Source organism: Oncorhynchus keta, chromosome 9, assembly GCF_023373465.1.
Source record: "Oncorhynchus keta strain PuntledgeMale-10-30-2019 chromosome 9, Oket_V2, whole genome shotgun sequence".
In the NCBI taxonomy this organism is placed as follows: domain Eukaryota; kingdom Metazoa; phylum Chordata; class Actinopteri; order Salmoniformes; family Salmonidae; genus Oncorhynchus; species Oncorhynchus keta.
The window spans coordinates 38187587-38206250 of NC_068429.1; the positions used below are offsets into that span (position 1 = coordinate 38187587).

Below are 18664 nucleotides of genomic sequence, written 5' to 3' on the forward strand. Positions count from 1 at the left end.
TTCATGTCCACTCCAGTATTCTGATTCCTAATTCTATTGGGCCGACCTCAAGGGGGCCCCCAACCTCAAGAAATCTAAATATATATATATATATATATAGTGTGGGCCCCCCGGCTTGCATGGGCTGCGGGGGTTTGTGGTACGCCAGTGACCCCCCCCACTCCGTTGGTTGTACAGGGCTCGCGTGTGGCCGGTTGCGCATTTTCCCAGTCTGTCCTGTACAGAGATTCAAACATGCATGGCTTGAGAGATGCGATTGCCGATCGAGTGTGTGTATCTAGCTACTTAGTTAAAATATCAACAGTACTGCCACAGCAGCATAACATTTGATTAACACTTGATAACACTTGATTTAGCCAACATCATCGTCAATATTCGGTCTGGTTGGCTGATACGTGCAGCAGAGAGATACAGAAAGACACAGAGGTAAATCACAATCAGTAAAAGAAATCGAGCTAGCTAACTAGCAGATTAACATGAATCATCAACATCAATGATCAGCTGATATCCCACTCTCTTTTCCCCATGTCAATCGTGTTTTTAGGAGGCACTGTAAATAGATTGCTTGGAGATTTGTGACGATGAGTGAGTGTGTTGTTGCATAAATAAATAAGCCTACTGCAGGGACAGTGTCACAGTATCATGTTGTTTTGCAGCAGGTGTGCAGATTAAATTCTATATGTCCATTTGTATCTTGAACAACCTGATATTATTTCATATACCGGTTTGTGAAACATTTCAGGTTTGCCAATAGGTCCCCCCACCACCTCAGCCCTGGGTCACACCAAAACCAACTGCCTGGTCCCTCCACTCCTCTTACCCACCACCATCCCACTGGCTTATCCCTAAAGACCAGCACAGCTCTGAGTCATCCCAGTCACACTCCTGTGGTAAAAACAGACCAACACCCAGGTAAATTACATCTACCAACTACAGGCACATGAAATATGTTCACTGCATTCACCTACTCGGTGCTAATGTAATAAATTGAAGATATCCTTCCCTCGAATGTCAAAAGGGACAGCAGATCAGGTCAATAATGCGTCCCAGAGATCTGCATAGGATTACACCTGCACCTACAGGAGGGCGTAGCTTATTGACTGTGGAAATGGGCCTGCGGAAAGAAAACAATGGTACAATTCCACAGGGAAATTCCTGCTCTGAAATGAGAGTTACTGTTAGTTTTATTGTGTGAAAGTCTATTAAATAATTGTGTGGGTGGTTTGACATTCTGTTTCGACAGATACTCTCAGATATAGGATGATCATGGCTTAATGCAGTTTGTTGTGCAGCAGGTGGCTGATGTTTTTCTATTTCGGAAAGAAGAAGCAGCTTTACTCTCTAGATCATAGCTTAAAATAGACTGCACATTTTCCCCACTGGACTTGCCAGCAGTGCTTGATGTTGACAAGGTGTTCATGCTATTGTTTTCATAAGAACAATGCTTCAAACTACTCAAAAGTACAGTTCTGTAGTATCAGATGAGTAATAGTGCTTCCATAAGGTGCCATGGTGGTTGTAAGGGTTCATAGAACTACAATTGAGTATTCTACCTTTCATCTATACCATATTTATTTGTGCATATGAATATCAAGATATGAAGCCAATGTGCTTGTGGGAAGAAGTAACAATGAATGAAGATGAAAAGTGGGAAACACCAGAGAAGGAAAACAGATTCTTCAGTCTCCCCCTTCATCTATTCGTAAAATGTAAATAACTAGATGTACCTGTTATTGTCCTCCTCAGGTTTTAGTGGTCAGATCCAAATGGTGTACTCTCCGTCATACAACAATGATACACACAGATCCACCAAGCAGACCAACTCCTGTCACCTGATGCAAACCCCAGTGTTTGATGACAGCTTTGCTCCAACATTTACCACTCAGAATGGACTAGACATCTCCCAAAGAGCTCTGTCGTCTGGGCTCACAGGTAATGAAGAGACAAAGTACAATTACAGTACAGTACGGATCAACGTGCATTCATTTGCATCTATCGTATAACAATGACCCCTTGTGTGTGTGCTGCATCCACAGTATACGACCTGCAAGGTGCGTCACAGGATCTGCCGGCGCCAGTGATGTCAGAGGACGCTTATCTACATGTCAGCGGGATGGACCGTTGCTCTAGCCAGCTCTCCTGTATCTACACTGAGGGTTGACGTCAGCAAATCTATTTACTTCTTAAGGCAGATGCTTTCTATAATACTCCTACAACAACCCTATTGTTCTTCAGCTCCATGCGCACAGACATTGACCCGAGTGTGATGCCCCTATTGGGTGAGAACTGTAGACAAGAGGAGACATACAGTAGTTTTAATTAATTAAATTGTCAAAATGAACATATACATATCACATATTAACTGATATTATTCAATCGACATTGTTTTCATAATGGCAAGTCATATGGCCATATGTATCATAAAAACTATTCTGAGATCCTTACTTTTGAAGTCTGCAAGATGCTGTCTTCATTCAAGTGAGTATCATCCACAAGAGGCTGCTGAGGGGTGAACAGCTCATAATAATGGCCGGGAAGGGAGCAAATGGAATGGCATCAAACACCTGGGAACCATGTGTTTGATGTATTTGTTGCCATCCCGCCAATTCCGATCCAGTCATTAACACAAGCCCGTTCTCCACAATTAAGGTGCCACCAACCTCCTGCGGTATCATCGGAAGTCTAAGCCCACAATGAAATATGCCTCCTAAAGATTGTGTTGTACTGACAAAAATGACACTTCTGTGGGTGCCTATGGTCTTGAGCTTTGGAGGATTATTTTTATTGTTTACATTAGTTGAATGCATTTGTACTACAGTTGTATCGAAATATTGTCCCTCCTATTATGCAATTACTGTAGATACCATAAAAAGCACATGAAAGGCATGTTCTTTTGTTTTTAAAACGTGTCAGTAGCATAGGAATTATACTGAACAAAAATATAAATACATCATGTAAACTGTTGGTCCCATGTTTCATGAGCTGAAATAAAAGATCAGAGAAATTTTCCATACGCACAAAAAGCTTATTTCTCTCAAATAAATGTTGTGCACAAATTTGTTTACATCCCTGTCCTTTACCAAGATAATCAATCCACCTGACTGGTGTGGCATTTCAAGAAGCTGATTAAACAGCATGATCATTACACAGGTTTTCAATTGTCTACCATAAGCATCGTTTTAGAGCAGGGTTTCCCAAACTCGGTCCTTGGTGCCCCCCTGGGTGCACGTGTTGGTTATTGCCCTAGCACTACACAGCTCATTCAAATAACCAACTCATCATCAAGCTTTGATTATTTGAATCAGCTGTCTAGTGTTAGGGGCATTAAAAAAAGTGCACCCAGGGGGGGCCCCAGGACCGACTTTGGGAAACACTGGTTTTAGAAAATTTGGCACTACGTCCAACCGGCCTCACAACCGCAAACCACTCCGACCCAGGACCTCCACATCCGGCTTCTTCACCTGCGGGATCATCTGAGACCAGCCACCCGGAGAGCTGATGAAACTGGGTTTGCACAACCAAAGAATTCCTGCACAAACTGTCAGAAAGCGTCTCAGGGAAGCCCATCTGTGTGCTCGTCGTCCTCACCAGTGGACAAATGCTCACCTTCAATGGCCACTGGCATGCTGTAGAAGTGTGCTCTTCACGGATGAATCCCAGTTTCAACTCTACCCGGCAGGTGGCAAGGGTCGCAAGCATCTGGACACAATTCCTGTAAGCTGAAAATGTCCCAGTTCTTCTGTGGCCTGCATACTCACCAGACATACCGTATCACCCAAGGAGCATGGTTGGGGTGCTCTGAATCAACGTGTACGACAGTGTGTTCCAGTTCCCGGGAATATCCAGCAACTTCACACAGCCATTGAAGAGGAGTGGGACAACCTTCCACAGGTCACAATAAACAGCCTGATCAACTCTATGCGAGGCAAATGGTGGTCACACCAGATACTGAATGGTTTTAGGATCCATGCTCTACCTTTTTTTTTGTTTAAAGGTATCTGTGACCAACAGATGCATATCTATATTCTCAGTCATGTGAAATCCATACTGTAGATTAGGGCCTAATTTATTTATTTCAAATTGACTGATTTCCTTATATGAACTGTAACTCAGTAAAAAAATGAAATGGTTGAAATGGTTGCATGTTGCGTTTATATTTTTGTTCAGTGTAATTAATGTTCTTGGATAAATCAAAGTTCTTTTGTGCAAAATATATTAGAGGAATCTAACCTGAATTGTGTGTGTTTTTCTGCTTGTCAGATTAATTAAATGTTTTAATGACTGAGCCTAGAGAAAATTGAGGTGGCTGTGCGAAGGCATGTCTGTACTATTGTACATCATTGTGTAAGAAGGGTAAAAAAGCTTGTAATTTATTATATTTAGTGGCGTAGGTAGATGATTATGAAACACTGACTGTTAATTTGGACCTAAACAATAGAAAATATCTAGAGTGTAAATTACATGTAATTAATGACAAAGTAATGTGTATTACAGAAGTAACCTTAGTTTACTTTTTTCCTAGCTGGCTCTGAAAATGGCCATTATTGATTGGATGGAATAAAGCAATTATTTGTACATTTTAAAGGTTAAACTGAAACATTCGAATGGCATCGATGGACCATATTTAGAAATAAACTCCAAAAAGTCCCTTATAGTAATGTCTAATAGGTTCACTATCCGTATCTGTGAACTGTTAGGCTAATGAAATTATGTATAGCCTTTCACTAAAACACAAGATTTTACATGATCTGGCTGTAGCTTCAAGTTTAAATGGGCTTAAAAATGACATATTCACTAATATCTCTGTGTTTATATGGTTTGTGTTGTCTGTGAGAGATAGAGAGAGAGAGAGAGAGAGAAAGGGATGGATGGGTGGTTGCCTTCTTTCTTTGTTATCTCAACCACTCTTTATCACCTATTGGTGCATGGTAGTCCCGTTTTGGGAAATAACCTGGTTCAATGGACTAACGGGATTATTAATGTTGTTTGCCATGTTGTATTGTGCGCATAATGAAACATTCTGTGATATTTCTATTGCCATTTTTCATACATTTGAAGACTTATTGAACCAAGAATATTGTGATCAATCCACCCTAATGTGATGATGTTCTGAGTAAATGAAAGATGAAAGATTCACTAACGTTATATTGATGTTAATTCATTTTAATACCGCTTATAATACCAAGCAGTTTTTCTTTTATAATAATTGTTTTCTTCTTATCAGGAGCACATACATCCATTTATCAAATAAACCTTCATATGCATCCCTCCAACGCTCCCTCATCGCAGCTCCTCCTACAGAATATTCTGTTCGGTTGCGCCGGGTGAGTTTTATAGCAACTGTTGCCCAGTGAGGCAGCGCCATAGTCACCGTAGTCCTGGCGACTGTAACCCACCAACAACAACAACCTTTCGTTCCATCATTGCCACCTCCACCATCCTCACTTCATCCTCATCAACCAGTCCTCAGCCCAGGTTTGAATATACTTACTATTTCTAACAGCATCTGTTTTCTCGATTCTTCGCCAAAGCATTTTACTTTATGTATTAAATGTCTAGCTTGCTAGTTGTGTCATGAGCAAGTTAATGTCTGCCCTCCTTTATTAGCTACATGGTTAACGATAGTTAGCTGATCTGATGTTAGATGTTATTTCCTTCCAGTACTTGTTAACGTTAAGCACATTGCTTTCTTCTAACAACGTTATCTGCGAAAGTAAACTGGCTACTTAATGAACCAGGCTGTTAACAGTACGTCAAAAAAAATAGATGTTTCTGTTAGTTAGCTATTCTACCCGAGTTTGCTGTGCTGTTCGTCGGCTGTCCAATGACAGCTAACGCTAGATAGCTAGCGCGATTGCCACCGTAGATAGCGTGTGTTGGCTAAGTTAGCAACGCAACTAACGTTAGCTAACGTTACAGAGCAGGTGTCTGATTTGTGTCTCGTTCAATGACCGCTAACTTCCTGGTGTGATGTTGGTGGCTGTCAAGATACGAAACATTTTCAATAATATTATACAAGATGTAACTTTGGCATTTTGAATAAATTCGAACTGGTACCACCTTTTATTCAGCAATTGCTAATTGAGGTTAGCAGTAGCTTCTCCCTTTTGTCTTGGCTAGCCAGCTAGTTTCCTTTGTAGCTAACGTTAGCTTTGCGAAGCAGGTGCCACAAAGGCTTCGTCAGCTAGCTAACGCTGTTAGCGAGAGCGGATAGCCACGCTAGCTACTTTAGCTAAACCTTCAATTTGTATTGATCTCAGGTCTCTTATCACAAACCTTTACCCTTTTAACCAGTTAGTTTCATAAATTATATCCCATCTAGCTACAGCTAGCTAGGTGGCCAGTTTGAAATGCCTGTGGCACAGTGCATTAGCAAGCTAACATTTTTGAAGCTGATACAAAAAGTAAAAGCAATAATAGCTGTCACGTTGACATTTAGCTAAAGTTGCATGCGTGTCTCAGAGAGAGATGTACTTTTGAGCAGGCAGAAGAGTGAAGTAGAGACTGTCATCTTAAAGACAGCACATAATAAATGCAGCAGTCATCTGGCTATCATAGGGCAATTCCATGACCATGGTAACTGAATTAAGCCGAGACTTCCATCTTTTACTTTAAAATGTATGCCATCAAAAACCATTTCAAAGTTTAACAAATCAAACGACTCTATGCAGAATGACTACTTTTGACAATTTACACAGAATCATATTTTTTTATGCGACCATATTTTCCTAAAAATAATTGGGTGTCCGTTATGACATGACACAGGCTGTATTTAACGACCCGAACTCAATGGTAACTCTAAGCACTGGTGGTAAACCTATAGGTCCTGTGGTGTGTCAGACATATTTTAGCTATTTTCACAGGTGGAATTATGAGTGCAATAGCTGGTCATGGTGCGAAAGGACTGGGTTTTGATGAATAAACAAGTTGTAGGTGTGACAAGGGTTTGACCACTCACTCGCCAATCAACGCAAAACGTTCCATGGCTTAATACTGCAGGCATTTGTCTCAAGTTATGTAGGCTATTGACATTTGCATTGTGATCAACTCCAGTTCGGCATGGAATATTCATATCCTGGTCCATTGTGGATTGAAACTGTAGTTTATTAAATAGCATAGGCTACAGTAACGAGTAATAGACACAGTAAAAATGAAAACAATCCAGTGTTTGCTCAATAGCCTATGTTTGGAGTGTTGCAGTCAACATTGCTATATATAGGGAGTAGAAAATAACATGGCTATATACAGAGAGTACCAGTACCGAGTCGCTGTGCGGGGAGGTGTACGACGTATTTGAGGTAGCGGTAAAGTGACTACACAACAGGATAGATAATAGACAGTAGCAGCAGCGTATGTGGTGAGTGTGAAAGTTTGTGAGTGTGGGGCATCAGTGTGCATGTTGTGTGTGTGTGTGTGTGTGGGCATATGTAGTGTGTGTGTGTTGGGATGTAAGTACTGTACAGCTCAGCGTGTGTACTGTCCAGTGTGTGTGCGTAGTCGGTGCAAGAGAGTTAGTGCAAAAAAGAGTCAATGCAGGTAGTCCAGGTCGCCATTTGATTAGCTTTTTAGCAGTATTGTTTAGAAGTCTTATGGCTTGGGTGCATTGGTAAAGCTTGCTGTGCTGTAGCAGAGAACACTCTGTGGCTTAGGTGGCTGGAGTCTTTGACCATTTTCTGCGGCTACCTCTGACACTGCCTGGTATATAGGTCCTGGATGGCAGGGAGCATGGCCCCAGTGATGTACTGGGCCAAACACACTACCCTCTGTAGCACCTTGCGGTCGGATGTCAAGCTGTTGCCAAAGCAAGAGGTGATGCAGCCAGTCAAGATGCTCTCGATGGTGCGGCTGTATAACTTTTTTAGTATCTGAGGGCATTTGGCATGGGCCCTCAGGAGCCCCCATGCTGTGGGTCAGCATGATGGATGTGTTGTTGCCTACCTGCAGGCGGTCCGTCAGGAAGTCCAGGATCCAGTTGCAGAGGGAGGTGTTCAGTCCCAGGAACATTAGCTTAGGGATGAGCTTCGACTTCACTATGGTATTGAATGCTAAGCTGTAATCAATCAACAGCATTCTCACGTAGGTGTTCCTTTTGTCCAGGTGGGAAAGGGCAGTGTGGAGTGCAATAGAAAATGCATCATCTGTGTATCTGTTGGAGCGGTATGGGAATTGGAGTGGGTCCAAGGTGTCTGAGATGATGGTGTTGATGTGAGCCATGACCAGCCTTTCAAAGCATTTCATGGATACAGATGTGAGTGCTGCAGGATGATAGTCTTTTAGACAGGTTACCTTGGCGTTCTTGGGCACAGGGACTATGGTAGACTGCTTGAAATATGTAGGTATCACAGACTGGGCCATGGAGAGGTTGAAATCCTGGGCTCGAACCAGCATCTGAAGTGTTGCAGTTCCTTAGACTGCTGCGCCAGTCGAGGGCCAAGTGAGCTGATGTTAGACAGGTAAATTGCCGAACCTGGCATTAGGGCTGTAAAATGCCAGTTCGCTCATTTTTAAAATCACAAACTAACGTGTGTTTGACTCTAGTGGGTCCTTAAAGCCAGCTTTAAAAAATGGAGCCATTTGATTTTGAAGAAATCTCTTTTGGTTATTGAACTACAGTAAGTGAAGTGTATTTACACCCAGTAACAGAATTACATTGTGGGTCCCTGATCTGTACTACACAGAAATGAATAATTATGGATATGCATTTCATTCTCTTCATGGTGATGTAACCTGAATACGTACACAAAGTATGCAACATCCTCCTTTGCATATACCTCATGGGTGTTATTCTACACACTGACTATTATTTTAATGAGCTCCACCCGAAACAAGACCACATTTGGTTGGTCTGGACCTGGACCAAACCTGAAACATCATAGCTGTCTGTTTCACAAGTTTGGATATCACAGTACAATAGAGCACAGTAGAGTACTACAGCACATCACAGAGTAGAGTATAGTTCAGTACATTATACTGTACTCTTCTTTAGTGTGGTCTACTGTACTAAACTCTGCTGTACTGAACTATACTCTACTTTTCTGTACTGTGCTGTTAAACTTGTGAAACATAGATGTCTATGATTGGTGACCAGACCAAATCAGAACCAATCATGGTCCAGACCGGACCAAAAACGTCCGTGGAGAGGGAAATCAAGGCCACGGCAGGCTGACCAAATTTCAACTACTTTTCAACATCCATGGATGTCCTGTGTTGGTCGGTGCTCAGTGGGTGGGGATGCTGATTAGACTAAATAGAGAGAAAGGGGACTCATGGGTAGGTAACATTGAGGGATCTACATATAATACACAAATGGCCGACGGAGCGCAGTGTTGCAATGTCGTTCTTTTGTCACAAAAGGGCAGCTCCGTCATTTAACCCATTTTTTTCCTAACTGGAAATCGAGACCCGACTTATTATTCCTTGCAAAGACTGAGGGGCAGTATTGAGTGAGTTTTGCAATGGAAGTCGCACCCCTGTGTGTCAATCACATACTTTCCAGTATCCCTTCTGGTATAAACACAGAATAGATCGATGTTCTGCTTCTTCGTTCTACTATTTGCAACCTTCTTTTTTTGTGCCTTTTATTTTAGAGATTTGCTAAGCGCAATTATTTCTATGTTTAGTTTGGAGGAGCGTCTGTGTGAGCTGGTGAGACAATACGAGAACGTTTACAACCCTTTGTTGCGGTTGTATTCGGACAAGCAAGCAAAAGACAACAGCTGGAGGGAGATATCACGGAATTTGAACACCGGTACTGATATCAAAGAAACATGGAGAAAGATTCGGGACCGGTATGTTCGCAATCTGAAAAAGGTGAAGGAGATGAGTAGTGGGTGTCTGCTGCTGGTGTCTGTCCCACCAATTGTCAGCCCACTAGATTGGCTTCGTGTTCACGTGAAGCATCATCAGACAGACACCAATATGCCAGATACGGTGTGTACTCGTCACGCAGCCGAGTCCTTTTGTGCAGTCAGTGTGTGTGTTTGTGATCTTATGTTTAGCGGACCTTGTTAGAACATGTGAAATCAGCTCTTTTCTGAATGGGCAAAATTGTGAGTGTGGAAAATGTTCAGTGGCTGTGTTCTCATACTGACTGACAGGGCTAGTTCAAACACCAGAAAACCTACAGAGTGGTGTGTGTGTGTGTGTTAATTAGATTGAGATGTTTATGAAATAATTTATTTTGGGTAAACATTTCAACTCAAAGGAGTCCATGGAGATGATTTAAGATTGCTTGCATTGTATTCACCATCTGCTTTTGTGGTGTTTTGGACAGTCCGGAGATGGAGCTGAGCCCTGAGGGGCCCCATCTACAGGTGGTTTATCGCCCCTTGATTCATCATCTCCCCGGCTAGCAAAGACCCGTGCTCTCTGCCCTGCAACTCCATCCCATCTCCCCGGCCCAGCTCCAATGGCCGGAAGAGGAAGACCGCCTGGGATCCTTTGGACACTGACATTATGCAGCGCGTGGATGCCTGCAGCAGGAGTTCCACAAACCGCAGCAGTGTCCAGCAAAGGCTGTCTACGACATCGTCGTACCAGGGATGGTGTCTATTCCTGCTGATCAACGTCTCTTGTTTGTCTCACTCCAAAAACGATTGTGCTTTAAAAAATATATATTATTCATACATTAGGGTGGTGGATAATTTACTTTTTTTATTTTTTATTTTTTGCATGTTTTTTTATACTTATTTCCTCATTCATGTGTTACTGGTGTTTTACTTTGTTTTAAAAAGTCTTATTTCCCCTTTTCATCACATTTCACCTGTTTTTACGTTGCACCATTTTCTTCATGTGGTAGTAAATACATATCTAAAAGGTCTGCAAATGTATTTGTATGGTTATTTGTACTTACATATTTGCATTTACATATGCATTTACATATTTGTACAGTATGAGGTACAGTTCACATAAGGAAATCAGTCAATTGAAATAAATTCAATAGGCACTAATCTATGGATTTCACATGACTGTGCAAGGGTTCAGACATGTGTGGGCCTGGGAGGGCCATTGGCCACCCACTGGGGAGCCAGGCCTTGCCAATCAATTCGTTTTTTCCCCACAAAAGGGCTTTATTACAGACAGAGATACTCCTCAGTTTCATTAGTTCTTAGGCTGGCTGGTCTCAGACGATCCCGCAGGTGAAGAAGCCGGATGTGGCGGTCCTGTGCTGGCGTGGTTGCATGTGGTCTGCGGTTGGGAGACTGGTTGGACGTACTGCTAAATTCTCTAAAATGGTGTTGGAAGCAGCTTATGGTAGAGAAATTAACATTAAATTCTCTGGCAACAGCTCTGGTGGACATTCCTGCAGTCAGCATGACAATTGCCCGCACCCTCAACTTAAGACATCTGTTGCATTGTTGTGACAACTGCACATTTTAGTGGCCTTTTATTGTCCCCAGCACAAGGTGCACCTGTGTAATGATTATGCTGTTTAATCAGCTTCTTGATATGGCACACCTGTCAGGTGGATGGATTAGCTTGGCAAAGGAGGGAATGCTCACTAACAGGGATGTAAACCACATTTGAGAGAAATAAACTTTTTGTGCGTATGGAACATTTCTGGGATCTTTTATTTCAGCTCATGAAACATGTACCAACCAACACATTGCTTCTTGGGTTTTATATTTTTATATTACTGTTTTGAATCAGTCACTCAGTAAACTTGTACTGCTTTGTACATGAGCTATGTAGATGAGGCTAGTCTCTTGGTGGGGAAACCGATCGCTGCCCACACCTGCCCGCTCATCTAGTATCACTACTGTACGGTTCTGACTTAGAATATGTGGACAACTACAAATACCTAGGTGTCTGGTTAGACTGTAAACTCTCCTTTCAGACTCGCATTAAGCATCTCCAATTCACCACCAGTCTACAGCTGGACACTCACCCATGTGCAAAAGCAGGAAGGTCTCCACTGAAAGGCCACTACACATGACCATGTACAATCTTGTGTTATGTAGATTAAGTTAATGTCTCAAGGGTCTAGCCTGGGCAATTATTTTCCATGGAGGGCCACATTAGAATATATGTTTGCCATCGTGGGCCAGAATCATATTACAGGATTATACATGTGTATGACTGTGCTGACATATATCTACTGTAAATCACGTCCAGATATGCTACTTATTCAAATGTTTTAACATGCACAGAAATAAACCACAATGTTCTCCTTTTGATAGGTATTTTCATTATTTAACATGCAATGAACTACACAGAGCGAAAGTACACTGTGTATTCAGCACCACGGACAGAACTCTTGTTAATGGTTATGCACAAAAACACAGAGAGAGCTCAACATTTACGTTTAAACTACTCAATCAGCGTGAGGAGTGAAGTCTCTGATGGGCATTGACTAGAGCAGTGAAAGGATTGCTGAGAGGTGAGAATCGGTAAGAGATGATCTGTGCCTTGACTCTATATATTTCGTCACTGAAAATGTCTGTTCACATACATAGGTTGACCCAAACATCTTCTGAAAATGACTCCTAATCTTTGGAAAGATTCTACTCAGCAAATTGTATGCAGTCTATCACAGTGCCATCCATTTTGTCACCAAAGCCCCTTATACTACCCACCACTGCGACCTGTATGCTCTCGTTGGCTGGCCCTCGCTTCATATTCCATGCCAAACCCACTGGCTCCAGGTCATCTATAAGTCTTTGCTACGTAAAGCCCCACCTTATCTCAGCTCATTGGTCACCATAGCAGCACCCACCCGTAGCATGTGCTCTAGCAGGTATATTTCCCTAGTCACCCCCAAAGACAATTCCTCGTTCAGCCGCCTTTCCTTCCAGTTCTCTGCTGCCAATGACTGGAACGAATTGCAAAAATCACTGAAGCTGTAGACCCATATCTCCCTCACTAGCTTTAAGCACCAGCTGTCAGAGCAGCTCACAGATCAATGCACCTGTACATAGCCCATCTGTAAATAGCCCATCCAACTTCCTCATCCCCATGCTGTTATTTTTTTGCTCCTTTGCACCCCAGTATCTCTACTTGCACTTTCACCTTTTGCACATCTATCACTCCAGTGTTTAATTGCTAAATTGTAATTATTTCGCCACTATGGTATATTTATTGCCTACCTCCCTTATCTTACCTAATTTACACACACTGTATATAGACTTTTTCTCTATTGTGTTATTAACTGTATGTTTGTTTATTCTGTGTAACTCTGTGTTGTTTGTGTCACACTGCTTTGCTTTAACTTGGCCAGGTCGCAGTTGTAAACTAGCCTACCTGGTTAAATAAAGTATGTCCCCATTACCAGTAAAACATAATCAAAACCTATTTCTTTCACCTTACTTGCTGTGCTGTTTCGTTGTTCATTTGTTCAGTTGTTATATTCTCAACCAGGATTTCATCATACATGTGAAGTTTCAGCTCTGTCTGTCCGTGACCTCTCTTCCTCGGTGCGCACTGTCACTGTGTCCGTTTCCATCTTGTCCAGCTGTGTATGGAACATCTCACGTAAACCCTGTTTCTTGTCTGCATCGACGTAGTGGTCCTAGTACCTAGCATCGAGCATGGTGGCGACACAGTAAAGAGGCTCAGAGAGAATGCCTGTTAAAGAAGTAGTGGTCCTTGTACCTAGCATCGAGCATGGTGGCGACACAGTAAAGAGGCTCAGAGAGAATGCCTGTTAAAGAAGTAGTGGTCCTTGTACCTAGCATCGAGCATGGTGGCGACACAGTAAAGAGGCTCAGAGAGAATGCCTGTTAAAGAAGTAGTGGTCCTTGTACCTAGCATCGAGCATGGTGGCGACACAGTAAAGAGGCTCAGAGAGAATGCCTGTTAAAGAAGTAGTGGTCCTTGTACCTAGCATCGAGCATGGTGGCGACACAGTAAAGAGGCTCAGAGAGAATGCCTGTTAAAGAAGTAGTGGTCCTTGTACCTAGCATCGAGCATGGTGGCGACACAGTAAAGAGGCTCAGAGAGAATGCCTGTTAAAGAAGTAGTGGTCCTTGTACCTAGCATCGAGCATGGTGGCGACACAGTAAAGAGGCTCAGCGAGAATGCCACCGAATCGCTTGTTCACTGCTTTGAGGACCTTTAAGTTTTAACACCACGGTCTGTGTCGGCAATTTTGTTGAGCAGGCATTTCAATCCATGACAGGGGGTATCACACGGGGTATCACATCTGCTGCAGATGCAGTTGATGAGCTTGTTTCTCGAGTCAGTTGTTCGAATGGCTCTAGGAGTGTGTTCATGTTTCCAGGTTTCAAACATGTTCTCAAATGCCATTGAAATGGCAGTATGAGAACCAGCTCATTCTTGAGCATGCAATATGGCTTTCCTCAGTACGAAATCCTCGTCGACCCACTTTGCTGTCAGACTCTGCTTGCTCATGGGGCTGACATCGCTGGTCCAAATGTCAGTCGTGAAGCTAATAGCAGTGACGCCAATAGCATGTAGCTCATTGATGTACGTTTCAACAACACTGTGGAACTCCGGTAGGGCAACATCTGAAAAATGTGTACTGCGGCTTGACCAGTCGGTGAAAGCCAACATCAGAGGACGGTTGACTGTCAAGGGCAATGAATGCCATTATCTTGCCGTTAATGGATTTTGCTGAAATGTTCTTACTCTTTCAAATGACTGCACGACTTGAGCTTGTTTAGTTGTTGGAAGTGTTCGCTTAGTATTTTTCTGCTTTTGTTCTGTGTAGCGCTGTATTTTTCGTGGAGTCATTACGTAATCTATGCACGTCATCTACTTATGTTATAGGTATGCATGTCATCTACTTATGTTATAGGTATGCACGTCATCTACTTATGTTATAGGTATGCACGTCATCTACTTATGTTATAGGTATGCATCGTCATCTACTTATGTTATAGGTATGCATGTCATCTACTTATGTTATAGGTATGCACGTCATCTACTTATGTTATAGGTATGCATGTCATCTACTTATGTTATAGGTATGCACGTCATCTACTTATGTTATAGGTATGCATGTCATCTACTTATGTTATAGGTATGCACGTCAGCTTTGACATCGGTTTTGCACATTGGCGTTAAACTAATCATCAGGCTGCTGCTGATGTTGGTATTTTTAGCTAATATCGTCCGATTCCGATATGCTCACCGATATATCATGCATCTCTAGTTCAAAGCGCGCAGCAGCGATATATACGTCTCTAGTGGTGTCGGAAGGTGTGTGAGATTGTTGGCTTCTACTTGGCGGGTCAGGAGGAGTAATTTTTCCTTGAAGGCTTTGACAAGGCTGTGCATCTGATGTGCAAAAAGGCCCTTCCCTTGTAGTTTGGAATTCAGTTCATTCATGAGGGCCATGATGTACATGGTGAAGGCAAAGTCAGCCAACCAACCATTCTTTGTCTTGCAGTTGAGGGAAATCCACATATTTTCCTTTCATTTGCAAAAACTCAGCAATCTCTGACTTCAGGTCTGTTAGAGTTGCGTCAATTCGAATCTGGTATCAGGATAAATATGACATTGAGTCACCGATTGTATACTATGTATTTTTTATTAGCTAAGCAATAAGTGGTAAATGCAATTTTCGTATATACGGGCTCTCTGTCCCACCTCGCGGGGCAAAACAGAGAACTGACAAGATGTATGTAAACAGTATTATTTATACTGTGATAGACAGTTCCAACCCGTCTGTTGGCCTATCACAGTAGAGACTGGGCGTGGTTTAAACTTGCTCAGCCTATTGCAGGCGCTCAGGCGGGTCCCCGTCTCTTGGCGCTTCTGTTGATAGATGTAAGTGTTGCTGTGAAGAACATCCATGCACTCATACCGTTATCTCGCACCTGGCTCCTGTTATCTAAGAAAATACTGCTTGTTCTCGCAACACCCCGCTCTGAATGTGCCCCCCTCCCAACTCATTGAACAGTTCCTGTCTTCATGCTACTTTTCCATCATGAGAAACTTTTAACAATGTTTCAAGTCAGCTATGTTGCATAACACATACATACATCCATACAAGCCAACAGCAGATAATATTCAATGATATATATGGTAATGGCTATAGTGTAAAACACAGAAACCTCATAGGTCCCACACCCTTTTAAGCACCTTCCCCAAACTCAGCCATCTCACGTTTGTGAGGTAGGGGAGATCTGCATGACCTGACTGTCTCTTCCAACAGTGATACAAACTGCCTGTGGTAAAAGATGTTGCTCTTATGAAGTTTACCACTTTAGTGACTGTGTCCACAACATGGCTCATTTTCAGAACACATTTACTGAGCAGCTCCTGATGAATAAATGCAATGCAGGAAAATAATTTTCTGTTCTGGGTTCAGCTCAGCTACCTGATCTGGTATCCTTTTAAAATTGCCAACGTTTTTTCCTGTCAAGTTTGGGCACCCATCAGTGGTCACACTGGATACCTTTTTAAAAAGTCAGTCCCAGCTTTGCCACACACTTATTAACCTCCTCCAATAAACATTTCCCTGTGGCTGTGCTCTTCATTGACTGCACTGAAGCAAGCTCCTCTGTAATGTCAAAGTCTGGGATTATGCCTCATAAGAATATCAACAACTGTGCCGTGTCACATGCATCACTGCTCTCATCCAGGGCCAAGGAGAAATAGGTGCAATCCTTTACCTTGCCTTTCGACTGTTGTTCCATATTCTCTGCGATGTCCTCGACATGCTGTGTCACTGAAAATATTTCCCTGTTAAGACGAACAAACAGCTCTTTCTTGTCCAGGCAAATAGACATTCTTCAATGAAATGGCTTGCTATGTTTAGCAATTTTGTGGGACAGTACATAGCTAGCTCTCGCAATTCCGTCGCTTGCTGAATGCGGTTTTGTGCAACTCTATCGATGCACTTGCCCTCTGCTCAGAAGACATATTCCTATATTTCTCTGCATGCTTCGTCTGGAAGTTTCGAGGACAAGTTGTAGTCTTTCAAGACAGTGATGCTCTCTTTGCACACTAAGCACACTGCTTTCCCTGATACCTCAATAAAGAAATATGTCGATGTCCACTCTTGCTGGAACACCCTACATTCATTGTCTAATTTCCTTTTCTTGAAATCTTAAAAAAACAACATATTTTCGCGCAATTTCTAGCTAGCTAGTATTTTTAACTGTGATGTGTGGGTGTCAGCCTGTCAGTCACTGTCTGTCCTCGTGCAGTTGTTATTTATACGTGCCTTCAAAATAAATGTCCCACGAGCGGTGGGAGTTACATCATTACACAAAGGCGAGTTTTCATTGGGCTTTTAAAAAAGTGTTTTAACTAGGCAAGTCAGTTAAGGACAAATTTTTATTTACAATGACGGCCTACCAAAAGGCCTCCTGTGGGGACGGGGCCTGGGATTAAACATTTAAAATAAATGACATGTAAATATAGGACACAACACACATCACGACAAGAGATACAACACTACATAAAGAAAGACCTAAGACAACAACATAGCAAGGCAGCAACACATGACCACACAGCATGGTAACAACAGAACATGACAACAACACGGTAGCAAAACAATATGGTAGCACCACAAAACATGGTACAAACATTATAGGGCACAGACAACAGTACAAAGGGCAAGAAGGTAGAGACAACAATACATCATACAAAGCAGCCACAGCTATCAGTAAGAGTGTCCATGATTGAGTCTTTAAATGAAGAAATTGCGATTAAACTCTCCAGTTTGAGTGTTTGTTGCAGCTCGTTCCCGTCACTAGCTGCAGCGAACTGAAAAGAGGAGCAATCCAGGGATGTGTGTGCTTTGGGGACCTTTAACAGAATGTGACTGGCAGAACGGGTGGAGGATGAGGGCTGCAGTAGATATCTCAGATAAGGGGGAGTGAGGCCTAAGACGGTTTTATAAATGAGCGTCAACCAGTGGGTCTTGCGACGGGTATACCGAGATGACCAGTTTACAGGGGAGTATAGAGTGCAGTGATGTGTCCTATAAGGAGCATTGGTGGCATATCTGATGACCGAAATGGTAAAGATCATCTAGCCGCTTGAGAGCACCCATAATGATCTATAAATTACGTCTCCGTAATCGAGCATGGGTAAGATGGTCATCTGAATCAGGGTTAGTTTGGCAGCTGGGGTGAAAGAGGAGCGATTACGATAGAGGAAACCAAGTCGAAATTTGACTTTAGCCTTCAGCTCAAATCAAATCAAATGTTATTTGTCACATACACATGGTTAGCAGATGTTAATGCGAGTGTAGCGAAATGCTTGTGCTTCTAGTTCCGACAATGCAGTAATAACCAACAAGTAATCTAACTAACAATTCCAAAACGACTGTTTTATACACAGTGTAAGGGGATAAAGAATATGTACATAAAGATATATGAATGAGTGATGGTACAGAGCAGCATAGGCAAGATACAGTAGATGGTATCGAGTACAGTATATACATATGAGATGAGTATGTAAACAAAGTGGCATAGTTAAAGTGGCTAGTGATACATGTATTACATAAGGATGCAGTCGATGATATAGAGTACAGTATATACGTATGCATATGAGATGAATAATGTAGGGTATGTAACATTATATAAGGTAGCTTTGTTTAAAGTAGCTAGTGATATATTTTACATCATTTCCCATCAATTCCCATTATTAAAGTGGCTGGAGTTGAGTCAGTGTCCGTGTCAGTGTGTTGGCAGCAGCCACTCAATGTTAGTGGTGGCTGTTTAACAGTCTGATGGCTTTGAGATAGAAG

At 42.3% G+C, this 18664-nt stretch overlaps 1 protein-coding gene across 8 annotated transcripts in view; it reads left to right on the forward strand.

Moving 5' to 3' along the window:
• Positions 1-18664, forward strand: part of rfx3 (regulatory factor X, 3 (influences HLA class II expression)) — a 122298-nt gene that overhangs the window by 32028 nt on the left and 71606 nt on the right. For 4 of the 8 annotated variants that reach the window (XM_052525806.1, XM_052525809.1, XM_052525807.1 and 1 more), the window contains exon 1: positions 2159-5475. The gene's annotated coding sequence lies outside the window, so the exon portion shown is untranslated. Of the gene's footprint in view, positions 1-742; positions 913-1746; positions 1933-2036; positions 5476-9620; positions 9811-10273; positions 12177-18664 lie in introns of those variants that run through there. The other 4 variants (XR_008143258.1, XR_008143261.1, XR_008143260.1 and 1 more) reach the window with 3 other exon arrangements.